Here is a 12,143-nt window from a genome sequence, read left to right on the forward strand (position 1 = left end):
TTACTTTTGTGGAGCTCATTCATCTTCTCCGGAGATGCTGCCCAGCCCACCGAGTTTTTAAAAACAATTCAAAATATACTTTATTCGAGGACTATGTAAGAAAATAAATTGCAGATGCTGGTACAAATCGAAGGTATTTATTCACAAAATGCTGGAGTAACTCAGCGGGTCAGGCAGCATCTCAGGAGAGAAGGAATGGGTGACGATTCGGGTCAATAGACAATAGACAAAAGGTGCAGGAGGAGGCCATTCGGCCCTTCGAGCCAGCACCGCCATTCAAAGTGATCATGGCTGATCATTCTCAATCAGTACCCCGTTCCTGCCTTCTCCCCATACCCTCTAACTCCGCTATCCTTAAGAGCTCTATCTAGCTCTCTCTTGAATGCATTGAGAATTGGCCTCCACTGCCTTCTGAGGCAGAGAATTCCACAGATTCACAACTCTCTGACTGAAAAAGTTTTTCCTCATCTCAGTTCTAAATGGCCTACCCCTTATTCTTTGATCTTTTTTTAACTTCAGTCTGAAGAAGGGTCTCGACCCGAAACGTCAGCCATTCCTTCTCTCCTGAGATGCTGCCTGACCTGCTGAGTTACTCCAGCATTTTGTGAATAATTATTCGAGGAATACAAAACATGTTCCTCACAAAATTCCATCCGACATTCTCGGAGGCTATATATACATTCAATACATACATTCAATACACCAATTACACAAAATGCCCCCCCCCCCCAACTCTTGCCATCCATGTGGCTCACTGGCCTGGAATCTCTTCCCGTATTTTGAGGGGGGTCTCCACTGTACCCTGCCCCCCATGTCCAGCAGTGGAAGGACCCTACACACTGAGTTACTCCAATACTTGTGTCTCTTGGTATCTGCAGTTGCTTGTGTCGATAAAATTACAGCAAAGGAACAGGCCTTTCGGCCACAGTGTCTGTGCCAAACATGATGTCAAGATAAACTAATCACCTCTGCCTGCACATGATCCATATCCCCCCATATCCATGAACCTATCCAAAAGCCTCTTAAACACCACCATCGTATCTGCCTCCACCTCTACCTTGGTGGCTATCTGTGGTGTAAACCAGCATCTGCAGTTCATTTTTATTACAAGAGCAAGAAGACATAAGCTTAAGGTGAGAGGGGAAAGATTTAATAGGAACCAAAGGGGTAACTTTTTCACACAAAGGGTCGTGGATATATGGAACGAGCTGCCAGAGGAGGTAGTTAAGGCAAGTACTATACAGCATGTCAAAGACATTTGGACAGGTAGAGCGGCAGTAGAGTTGCTGCCTTACAGCAAATGCAGCGCCGGAGACTCAGGTTCGATCCTGACTACAGGGCGCCGTCTGTACGGAGTTTGTACGTTCTCCCCGTGACCCGCGTGGGTTTTAGACAATAGACAATAGACAATAGGTGCAGGAGGAGGCCATTCGGCCCTTCGAGCCAGCACCGCCATTCAATGTGATCATGGCTGATCATTCTCAATCAGTACCCCGTTCCTGCTTTCTCCCCATACCCCCTGACTCCGCTATCCTTAAGAGCTCTATCTAGCTCTCTCTTGAATGTATTCAGAGAATTGGCCTCCACTGCCCTCTGAGGCAGAGAATTCCACAGATTCACAACTCTGACTAAAAAAGTTTTTCCTCATCTCTGTTCTAAATGGCCTACCCCTTATTCTTAAATTGTGGCCCCTGGTTCTGGACTCCCCCAACATTGGGAACATGTTTCCTGCCTCTAACATGTCCAACCCCTTAATAATCTTATACGTTTCGATAAGATCCCCTCTCATCCTTCTAAATTCCAGTGTATACAAACCTAGTCGCTCCAGTCTTTCAACATATGACAGTCCCGCCATTCCGGGAATTAACCTAGTAAACCTACGCTGCACGCCCTCAATAGCAAGAATATCCTTCCTCAAATTTGGAGACCAAAACTGGCACACTACTCCAGGTGCGGTCTCACTAGGGCCCTGTACAACTGCAGAAGGACATCTTTGCTCCTATACTCAACTCAAAGACATTTGGACAGGTAGAGCAGCGGTAGAGTTGCTGCCTTACAGCAAATGCAGCGCCGGAGACTCAGGTTCGATCCTTACTACGGGCGCCGTCTGTACGGAGTTTGTACGTTCTCCCCGTGACCCGCGTGGGTTTTAGACAATAGACAATAGACAATAGGTGCAGGAGGAGGCCATTCGGCCCTTCGAGCCAGCACCGCCATTCAATGTGATCATGGCTGATCATTCTCAATCAGTACCCCGTTCCTGCCTTCTCCCCATACCCCCTGACTCCACTATCCTTAAGAGCTCTATCCAGCTCTCTCTTGAATGCATTCAGAGAACTGGCCTCCTCTGCCTTCTGAGGCAGAGAATTCCACAGATTCACAACTCTCTGACTGAAGAAGTTTTTCCTCATCTCAGTTCTAAATGGCCTACCCCGTATTCTTAAACTGTGGCCCGAGATCTTCGGTTTCCTCCCACACTCCAAAGACGTACAGGTTTGTAGGTTAATTGGCTGGGCAAATGTAAAAAATTGTCCCTAATGGGTGTAGGATAGTGTTAGTGTGCGGAGATCGCTGGGCGGCGTGGACCCGGTGGGCTGAAGGGCCTGTTTCTGCGCTGTATCTCTAAATCTAAAATTTAAAAAAAAAATGTAATAAGTTAAGAAGGATATGGGCCAAACGCAGGTAGGTGGGACTAGTGAAGACAGGGCATATTGGTTGGCATGGGCTAGTTGGACCGAAGGGCCTGTTTCTTTGTTGTATGACTCTATGACTCTTTGGACATTGTGGTCTATATGGCCAGTTCCCGTGCTGTACTGGTCTATGTTCCATGCGGTCAATTCTTTAGTATGAAACAGCATCTGCAGTTCTTCGTTTCCACACTTCTGGCAGCTTATTCCATTTCCCCCACCAACCTACATATCATATCATATCATATATATACAGCCGGAAACATGCCTTTTCGGCCCTCCAAGTCCGTGCCGCCCAGTGATCCCCGCACATTAACACTATCCTACACCCACTAGGGACAATTTTTACATTTACCCAGCCAATTAACCTACATACCTGTACGTCTTTGGAGTGTGGGAGGAAACCGAAGATCTCGGAGAAAACCCACGCAGGTCACGGGGAGAACGTACAAACACCTTACAGTGCAGCACCCTTAGTCAGGATCGAACCTGAGTCTCTGGCGCTGCATTCGCTGTAAAGCAGCAACTCTACCGCTGCGCTACCGTGCCGCCCCTAAAGTTAGGGGAAGTAACCTATATCAAAGAACAGACCATACTCTGGAGGTATGACCATCACACAAATCAACCTCCCTTCCATTGACTCCATCTACACCTCACGCTGCCTCGGCAAGGCCAGCAGCACAATCAAGGCCGAGTCTCACTCCGGCCACTCCCTCTTCTCCCCTCTCCCATCGGGAAAAAGCTACAGAAGTGTGAAAACGCACACCTCCAGATTCAGGGACAGTTTATTCGCAGCTGTTATCAGACAACTGAACCATCCTACCAACAACTAAAGAACAGTCCTGAGCTACTATCCACCTCACTTGGAGACCTTCGGACTATCTTTGATCGGACTTTACTGGCTTTATCTTGCACTAACTGTTACTTCCTTATCATGTATCTGTACACTGTAATGGCTCGATTGTAATCATGTATTGTTTTTTTGCTGACTAGATAGCACTCAACACAAGCTTTTCACTGTACCTCGGTACACGTGACAATAAACTAAATTGAACTAAACTATAGAGTTTCAAAGGAAATATCCTTGTGAGCTGAGATCCATGCAGTGGCTACCAAGCCCCCATTTATAAACCTTTTATAACTGCAGATAGTTCCTCTGTCCCTCTCTTTCCCCTCCCCCTCCCAGTTCTCCCACTGTCTTCCTGCTCCTACTGCATCTTATCTTTGTCCCACCCCCCCTCCCCTGACATCAGCCTGAAGAAGGGTCTCGACCCGAAACGTCACCCATTCCTTCTCTCCTGAGATGCTGCCTGACCCGCTGAGTTACTCCAGCATTTTGTGTCTACCTTTGATTTGAACCAGCATCTGCAGTTATTTTCCTAAACATAAACCTTTCTTTAGTCATCGACAAAAAGCTGAGAGCTTGCCGGATGAGCAAGGCCGGAATCTCGACCCGAAGCTTCACCTATTCCTTTTCTCCAGAGATGCTGTCCGACCCGCTGAGTGACTTCAGCTTTTTGTGTCTATCTTCGGTGTAAACCAGCATCTGCAGTTCCTTCCTACGCAGGGATAGGATGTATGTGGGGTGGTGATGGCTGGAAACACAGCAAGGTACAAACAACTCCCTGGTCCCCACCCCAGAGTCCGACAATGACACAGCCCTGAAATAACTTTGGTCAGGACCCCACCAGGAAGTTTGCAGCACATTGGACATGTCCCGCTCACATCCCTGTGTTCATGTGAATGCTGTTACCAGGAGCGGCAACTCCGAGAAACATTCAGCTCTTGGAAGAGGAAATGTTCCCACGTTCTATTCAAGGAAGTTCAACCAGACATGGTATTTAAATCAACTGCTCTGGAGGAAGTGATATTATGGAAGAGAATTGACCGCCAGTGATTGTTTCAGGGTGATTAGCGGATATTTGCAATGTCTGATATCTTCATTATGGAGGGTTTCTATTCCCTTTCATGCAGAATGTCAGGTATTAGCAAATGCGTCACCTATTCCCTCTCTCCATTGATTCTGCCTGCCCTGCTGAGTTACTCCAGCCTTTTTTGTGTCTGTCTCCAGGATTCCTCACCGGGCTTCTCCAATACGGGAAAAGGAATCTGGGCATTTGAAACACGCCTGTATTTAGCGTGATTGCCTCGTTGGAGAGGCCGGGGCAACCTAGCGGGCCCCACTCACAGCTTCATTTACACAGCGGCCACAATTAGTGCAGAGCTGAAAGAGGCTGTGTCTTTAATCGGCAGTATCTCCCCTTGACCCAGGCAGACGCACTCTGCCAATAACAACAGAACAGCAAGAACAGCTGGTTCCATTTTCAGCCCCTGCCTCCAGAAAGCAGCACAAACACCAGCTGCAGCAGGGAAGAGGGGCAGTGAGGGAAAGTAAAAGTGGAAAGTCTCCAAATATGGAAATAGTTTGCATTGTTCCATCTGAAGTCAGTCAAGTAGTGCAGAGACTTGCTGGGCCTGATCAGTAAGATGGACACAAAATGCTGGAGGAGCTCAGCGGGACGGGCAGCATCTCTGGAGAGAAGGAATGGGTGACGTTTCGGGTCCAGACCCTGCCTTTTGCCTTGTGGCCTTTTTTTCTTCTCAGTTTTGTGCCCTTTTCAAATGGAAGCTATTCTTCGTAACACACACCCCTCTCCAAGGCCCTGTTCAACCCTCACAGTGCAAGCCCATATCCCCTGTATACAATCATTTAATTGCAGTTCAGGTCTCTCGACGTTTCGGGTCGAGAACCTTCTTCACTGAGGAAGGTCTCGACCTGAGTAGCTGAGGAAGGGTCTCTCCGTGACTTTGTGTCTATCTTCGGCGTAAACCAGCATCTGCAATTCATTCCTGGCATAATAATTCCTTCTCTCCAAAGGTGCTGTCTGTCCCTGAGACGCTGAGTATTCCAGCATTTTGTACCTATAATAAGGAGCATGATATCTTGTGATATCCATCAAAGGGGAGACTGATCTGCCTTTAGCTACTCTTCAGGTAAGCATTGAGTGGCTCCGATCCTGGGGAATGACTACCTTGAACCAAGTTGTGTGGGAAAATAACTGCAGATGCTAGTTCAAATCGAAGGTATCACGAAATGCTGGAATCACTCAGCGGGTCAGGCAGCATCTCGGGACGGAAGGAACGGGTGACGTTTCGGGGCGAGACCCATCTTCAGACTGAACGTGACGTAATGTCATCAGTTCGTGTCATTTTATCGTTCAGCGATGGATTTTGTTTTTGATTGATTTAGATTTTAGATTTAGAGATACAGCGCGGAAACAGGCCCTTCGGCCCACCGAGTCCGCGCCGCCCAGCGATCCCCGCACATTAACACTATCCTACACACACTAGGGACAATGTTTACATTTACCCAGTCAATTAACTGGGTAAAGATACATCGTGGAAACAGGCCCACCGAGTCCACGCCGGCCACCAATCACCCGTTCACACTAGTTCTACGTTATCCCACTTTCTCATCCTCTCCCTACACACTAGAGACAACTTATGGAGACCAATTATGCTACAAGCATGCACGTCTTTGGGATGTGGGAGTAAACCAGAGCACCTGGAGGAAACCAATGCACTCACAAGGAGAACGTGCAAACTCCACACAGACAGCACTTAACCCAGACTTCTGGCGTTGTGAGGCAGCAGCTCTACCGGCTGTGCCACTGCGCTCCCTTTTGTGTTTTAACAAAGTGCCTCTGAACCTTTTGCTCAGTTGAAGGCTCTATAATAAGCCGGTAGAGCTGCTGTTGCTTGTGGCAGCGTGATGATTTCCAGGTGTGTTCACAGATCAACAACTCGCACAAAGCCGACAGCAGGCAGACGTTTCTGTTCCGCTCTCCAACTTGCATTGCCTGTGGCCCTGTGGCCCTGTGCATAACACAGCGGGGCACCAACACGTTCTTGGAAACTATGCCATTATTCTCACGTGAAGGCTCATATAATTGAACTGAGCATATTTCCCTCCACCAGGCATGGGGAGCAAATGCGTTGAATAAATGGTACATTAACCGCAGAGAAAGGCCGACACCATGCGCACACACACACACCCACGCCTGCACGCACATACACATGCACACGCACGCACACCCACACCCACACATGAACACGCACACATAGACATGCATGTAAGCATACACACGCACACTAGCACACATGCACCCATCCATACAAGTTCAATGCTACTTTATTGTCACATGTAACTAAGCACAGTGAATCTTTTTGTTTTTGCATACAGTTCAGTAACAATCATACTATATGTTTGGCACAATCATACTAAGTATTAGTGTGTAAGGTAGTAGACCACACAGAGCCAGAACGCAACAGTCACCATGTTCCAGGCACCATCTTGAATCTCTCAGGTCAAAAGTAAAGTGATTTTTTTAATATATATATTTTTATTTTTTTTATTTTTATACACACACACACACACACACACACACATATATATATATATACATATTCACAAAATGCTGGAGTAACTCAGCAGGTCAGGCAGCATCTCAGGAGAGAAGGAATGTGTGACGTTTCGGGTCGAGACCCTTCTTCAGACTGAAGAAGGGTCTCGACCCGAAACGTCACCCATTCCTTCTCTACTGAGATGCTGCCTGACCTGCTGAGTTACTCCAGCATTTTGTGAATAAATACCTTCGATTTGTACCAGCATCTGCAGTTATTTTCTTACACCATATATATATATATATATATATATAATATACATGTACATATATATATACATCCATACACACGCATAGGAACTGCAAATCACCTATCCATGTTCTCCAGAGATGCAGCCTGACCCGCCGAGTTACTCCAGCATATTGTGTCTTTAATATATTACAAATAAACTCCATCACCAAATAAACAGGAGCATTAAACCTCTGGCGCAAGATGGATTTGATATTTGATCATGATTACTGTTAGTTAGTGTGTCCGTGGTCTGACTAGGTATCCCCTGTTAGTGAGGGACTCATGGTGATTAGTGGTTCAGTGCTGCTCTCCAGACTCCAATCCTTGAAGGACTCCACTAATCCACGGCTCAGCTGGACAAGTATTTGTCGGCTCTGACTGCTGAAGTCAAGTCAAGTCAAGTCAATTTTATTTGTATAGCACATTTAAAAACAACCCACGTTGACCAAAGTGCTGCATATCTGATTAGGTTCCAATGGAAAAAAAAATGAAACATACGCAAACAGTTCAACAGTAGCACGCAAACAGTGCTGAAGATGTTACCAAGAGTGGATTGGCCCTCACCTGGGAGAGTGCAGGAAGAAATTTCATGACCTCACGAGAGCTGCTAAGATTGGTGTGCTGAGCCTTGGTACAGTAGCCATGAAGCAGACACAACTCCAGCTTTACCCCTCCCACCCCCCCCCCCCCCCCCCCACCCTGCCACCCTGTCACCCTGGCAATTGATTCTCTGGCTGCTGTGATACACTTCAGCACAGAGGCGCAGCAGTAGATCCAAACTACGGGTGCGGTCTGTTTGTACGTTCTCCCCGTGACCTGCAAGGGTTTTCTCCGGGTGCTCCGGTTTCCTCCCACACTCCAAAGAAGTGCAGGTTCTCTCACAGCAGGTTCTCTGGTCTACCCCAACAGCTGCTGATGACCTTCTACCGCTGCACCATAGAGAGCATCCTAACACATGGCATCCCTGTGTGGTACCTCAGCTGCACGGAGGCAGAGAGGAAAGCTCTTCAGCGGGTAGTCCACAGAGCTCAGAGGACCATCGGAATACAGCTACCGACCTTGGAGGGCATCTACAACACACGATGCCTCAGAAAAGCCACCAGCATCCACAAAGACTCTTCACACCCCTGCAACAGTCTGTTCGAACTTCTACCATCGGGCAGACGATACAAGGCCTTCTACGCCCGCACCTCCACACTCAGGAACAGCTTCATCCCCAGGGCCATAGCTGCTATGAACCGGTCCTGCTGAGCCGGATGGTCACATCGCACAGTGAACCGGCACAGATCTACTTGCACTTTATTCTGTTTTAAAACTGTTACAATTTGTTTCATGGGGTTGTTTAAATTAACACTGACTAGCTAATTAAATTATTGCATCGTATGGGAGGCGCATTCCCAATCTCGTTGTACCCCTGTACAATGACAATAAAGATATAATGTATTGTATTGTTTGTCGGTTAATTGGCTTCCGTAAATTCTCCTTAGTTTACAGGATAGAACTAGTGTACGGGTGATCGCCGGTCAGCACGGACTTGGGGGTGGGCCGGAGGGCTTGTTTCCACGTTGTATCTTTTAAACTAAACGTGACACTGAAAAACTTTGAATACCCCAACCCATCTGAATGTCAAAAGCATTATCACCACAGTGCGTCAATGCGACAATCACTGCATCACAGAACTATTCTTTCCTCTCTTCCTGTGGGATGCTCAGTCCAATTCTGGTCACCACATTTTAGGAAGAATGTAAATGGCCCCAATGGCGGGCTGAAGGGCTTGTTACATGACTATGATTTTTTTCGACACAGGCGAGCAATCAGTTGTAATCTTGCCTCTTTATGCTGTTCTAGCTAAGTTTAGTTTAGTTTAGTTTAGAGATACATTGCGGAAACAGGCCCTTCGGCCCACCGGGTCCGCGCCGACCGGCGATCCCCGCACATTAACACTATCCTACACCCACTAGGGACAATTTTTACATTTACCAAGCCAATTAACCTACATATCTGTACGTCTTTGGAGTGTGGGAGGAAACCGAAGATCTCGGAGAAAACCCACGCAGGTCACGGGGAGAACGTACAAACTACGTACAGACGGCGCCCGTAGTCGGGATTGAACCCAGGTCCCGGCGCTGCGTTCGATGTAAGGCAGCAACTCTACCGCTGCCCCACCCCTAGGTAGAGACCAGTTTGTTTTTGAGACACAGTGCTTAAACAGACCCTTTGGCCCACTGAGTCCGCACCGACCAGTGCTCACCCCGTACACTTGCACTATCCTACACGCTGGGGATCATTTACAATTTTACCAAAGCCAATTAACCTACAAACCTGGAAATCTCTGGAATGCGGGAGGAAACTTGAGCACCCAGAGAAAATCCACACGGTCACAAGGAGAACGTACAAACTCCGTACAGACAGCACCCGTAGTCAGGATTGAACCTGGATCTCTGGCGCTGTAAAGCAGGAGCTCTTCTGCTGTGCCACCGAGCCGCCCCATATACAGTAGATGCATCTCAATATTTAAGAGACTTTTGGATAGGCACTTGGATACGCAGAGAATGGAAGGATGCAGATAAGAGTTGGTTTTGGCATCATGTTCGGCACAGACATTGTGGGGAGGCAAAGGGCCTGTTCCTGTGCTGTGCTGTTCTATGTTCTAACTGCCAGATGCCGGTAGAGTCCTTCGAAAGGTTTGACCTTATATTTTCCAGGCATCATGCAACAATGACAGAAGACAGGCACAAAATGCTGGAGTAACTCAGCGGGACAGGCAGCCTCTCTGGAGAGAAGGAACGGGTGACGTTTCGGGTCGAGACACTTCTTCAGACCCGGAAGAAACAGAGGGCTCTAGTCTGAACATGGGGCTCGACCCGAAACGTCACCCATTCATTCTCTCCAGAGTTACTCCAGCATTTTGTGTCTATATTCAGTGTACACCTGCATCTGCAGTTCCTTCCTACACACATCAAAGACATCCAGGAATCAAAAGCCAGGAGGCTCTTAGTTGAAAGAGTTAATAGGAATCTGAGGGGCAACTTTTTCACACAGAGGGCGGAGGGTATATGGAACGTGCTGGCAAGAAGAGGTAGTTGAGGGAAGTACAATAACAGCTTTTAAAAGGCATTTGGACAGGTCTGTGAACAGGACAGGTTTAGTCAAGTCAAGTCAAGTCAAATTTGGGCCAAACGCGGACAGGTGGGGCTGGTGTAGATGGGGTATCTTGGTGGGCGTGGGCAAGTTGGCTGAAGGGCCTGTTTCCGTGCTGTATGACTCTCTGACTCCAACATGAACTATGGACAATCACTGCCAACAAGCAGTCGTCATCCCCCGCCACAAGACATAATCATTGGAAAGCCCCACTGATAGGAAAGAATTTCTGGAAATGAATGTCAACATTGATGCTCCCACAGTCGTTGCTGGAGAAAGTGCAAGGACATGTCACGTCTAATCTTAAATTATGCTGCTGCCGCTGCTGCAGTTATGATTGCTGCTACTGTGATCAAATCCTGACCGTGTACAACGAGAAATAGCTGAGGCCTGGGAGAGAGTTTCACATGGCTCTAGGGGCTAGCGGAATCAAGGTATATGGGGAGAAGGCAGGCACGGGTTACTGATTGTGCATGATCAGCCATGATCACAATGAATCTTATAGAAACTTACAAAATTCTTAAGGGGTTGGACAGGCTAGATGCAGGAAGATTGTTCCCGATGCTGGGGAAGTCCAGAACAAGGGGTCACAGTTTAAGGATAAGGGGGAAGTCTTTTAGGACCGAGATGAGAACGTTTTTTTTCACACAGAGAGTAGTGAATCTGTGGAATTCCCTGCCACAGAGGGTAGTTGAGGCCAGTTCATTGGCTATATTTAAGAGGGAGTTAGATGTGGCCCTTGTGACTAAAGGGATCAGGGGGTATGGAGAGAAGGCAGGTACGGGATACTGAGTTGGATGATCAGCCATGATCATATTGAATGGCGGTGCAGGCTCGAAGGGCCGAATGGCCTACTCCTGCACCTATTTTCTATGTTTCTATGTTTCCATGAATGGTGGTGCTGGCTCGAAGGGCCAAATGGCCCCCTCCTGCACCTATTTTCTATGTTTCTACGATGATTGAAATTGTGAAGCAAGCGAACAGAAAGTTAAAATACTGCAGATGCCGGAATTCAGAAATAAAACAAAAACTGAAACTTCAGAAGTGATAGAATTAGGCCATTCAGCCCATCGAGTCTGCTCCGCCACTCAATCATGGCTGATCTATCTCACCCTCCTAACTCCATTCTCCTGCCTTTTCCCCATACCTCCGACACCCCTGTAGGTTCCTACAAACTGCCTCATGGGCCTCCTCCAGTGCCATAGTGAGGCCCACCGGAAATTGGAGGAACGGCACCTCATATTTCGCTTGGGCAGCTTGCAGCCCAGTGGTATGAACATCGACTTCTCCAACTTTAGATAGGTCCTCTGTCCCTCTCTTCCCCTCCTCCTTCCCAGTTCTCCCTCTATCTTCCTGTCTCCACCTATATCCTTCCTTTGTCCCGCCCCCCCTGACATCAGTCTGAAGAAGGGTCTCGACCCGAAACGTCACCCATTCCTTCTCTCCCGAGATGCTGCCTGACCTGCTGAGTTACTCCAGCATTTTGTGAATAAATGGCTCGTAAGGTGTGTCTGGAGTTTCCGCTCACATTGTTCCAAGAGAAAACATTCCAATGCGCAAAGTGGAAAGTTATTGATTGTCAGCTCACAATGCAAATATTGACAGAGTTAGCTCTCGTTT

This window comes from Rhinoraja longicauda, chromosome 37, assembly GCF_053455715.1.
Source record: "Rhinoraja longicauda isolate Sanriku21f chromosome 37, sRhiLon1.1, whole genome shotgun sequence".
NCBI classification, from domain to species: Eukaryota; Metazoa; Chordata; class Chondrichthyes; order Rajiformes; family Arhynchobatidae; genus Rhinoraja; species Rhinoraja longicauda.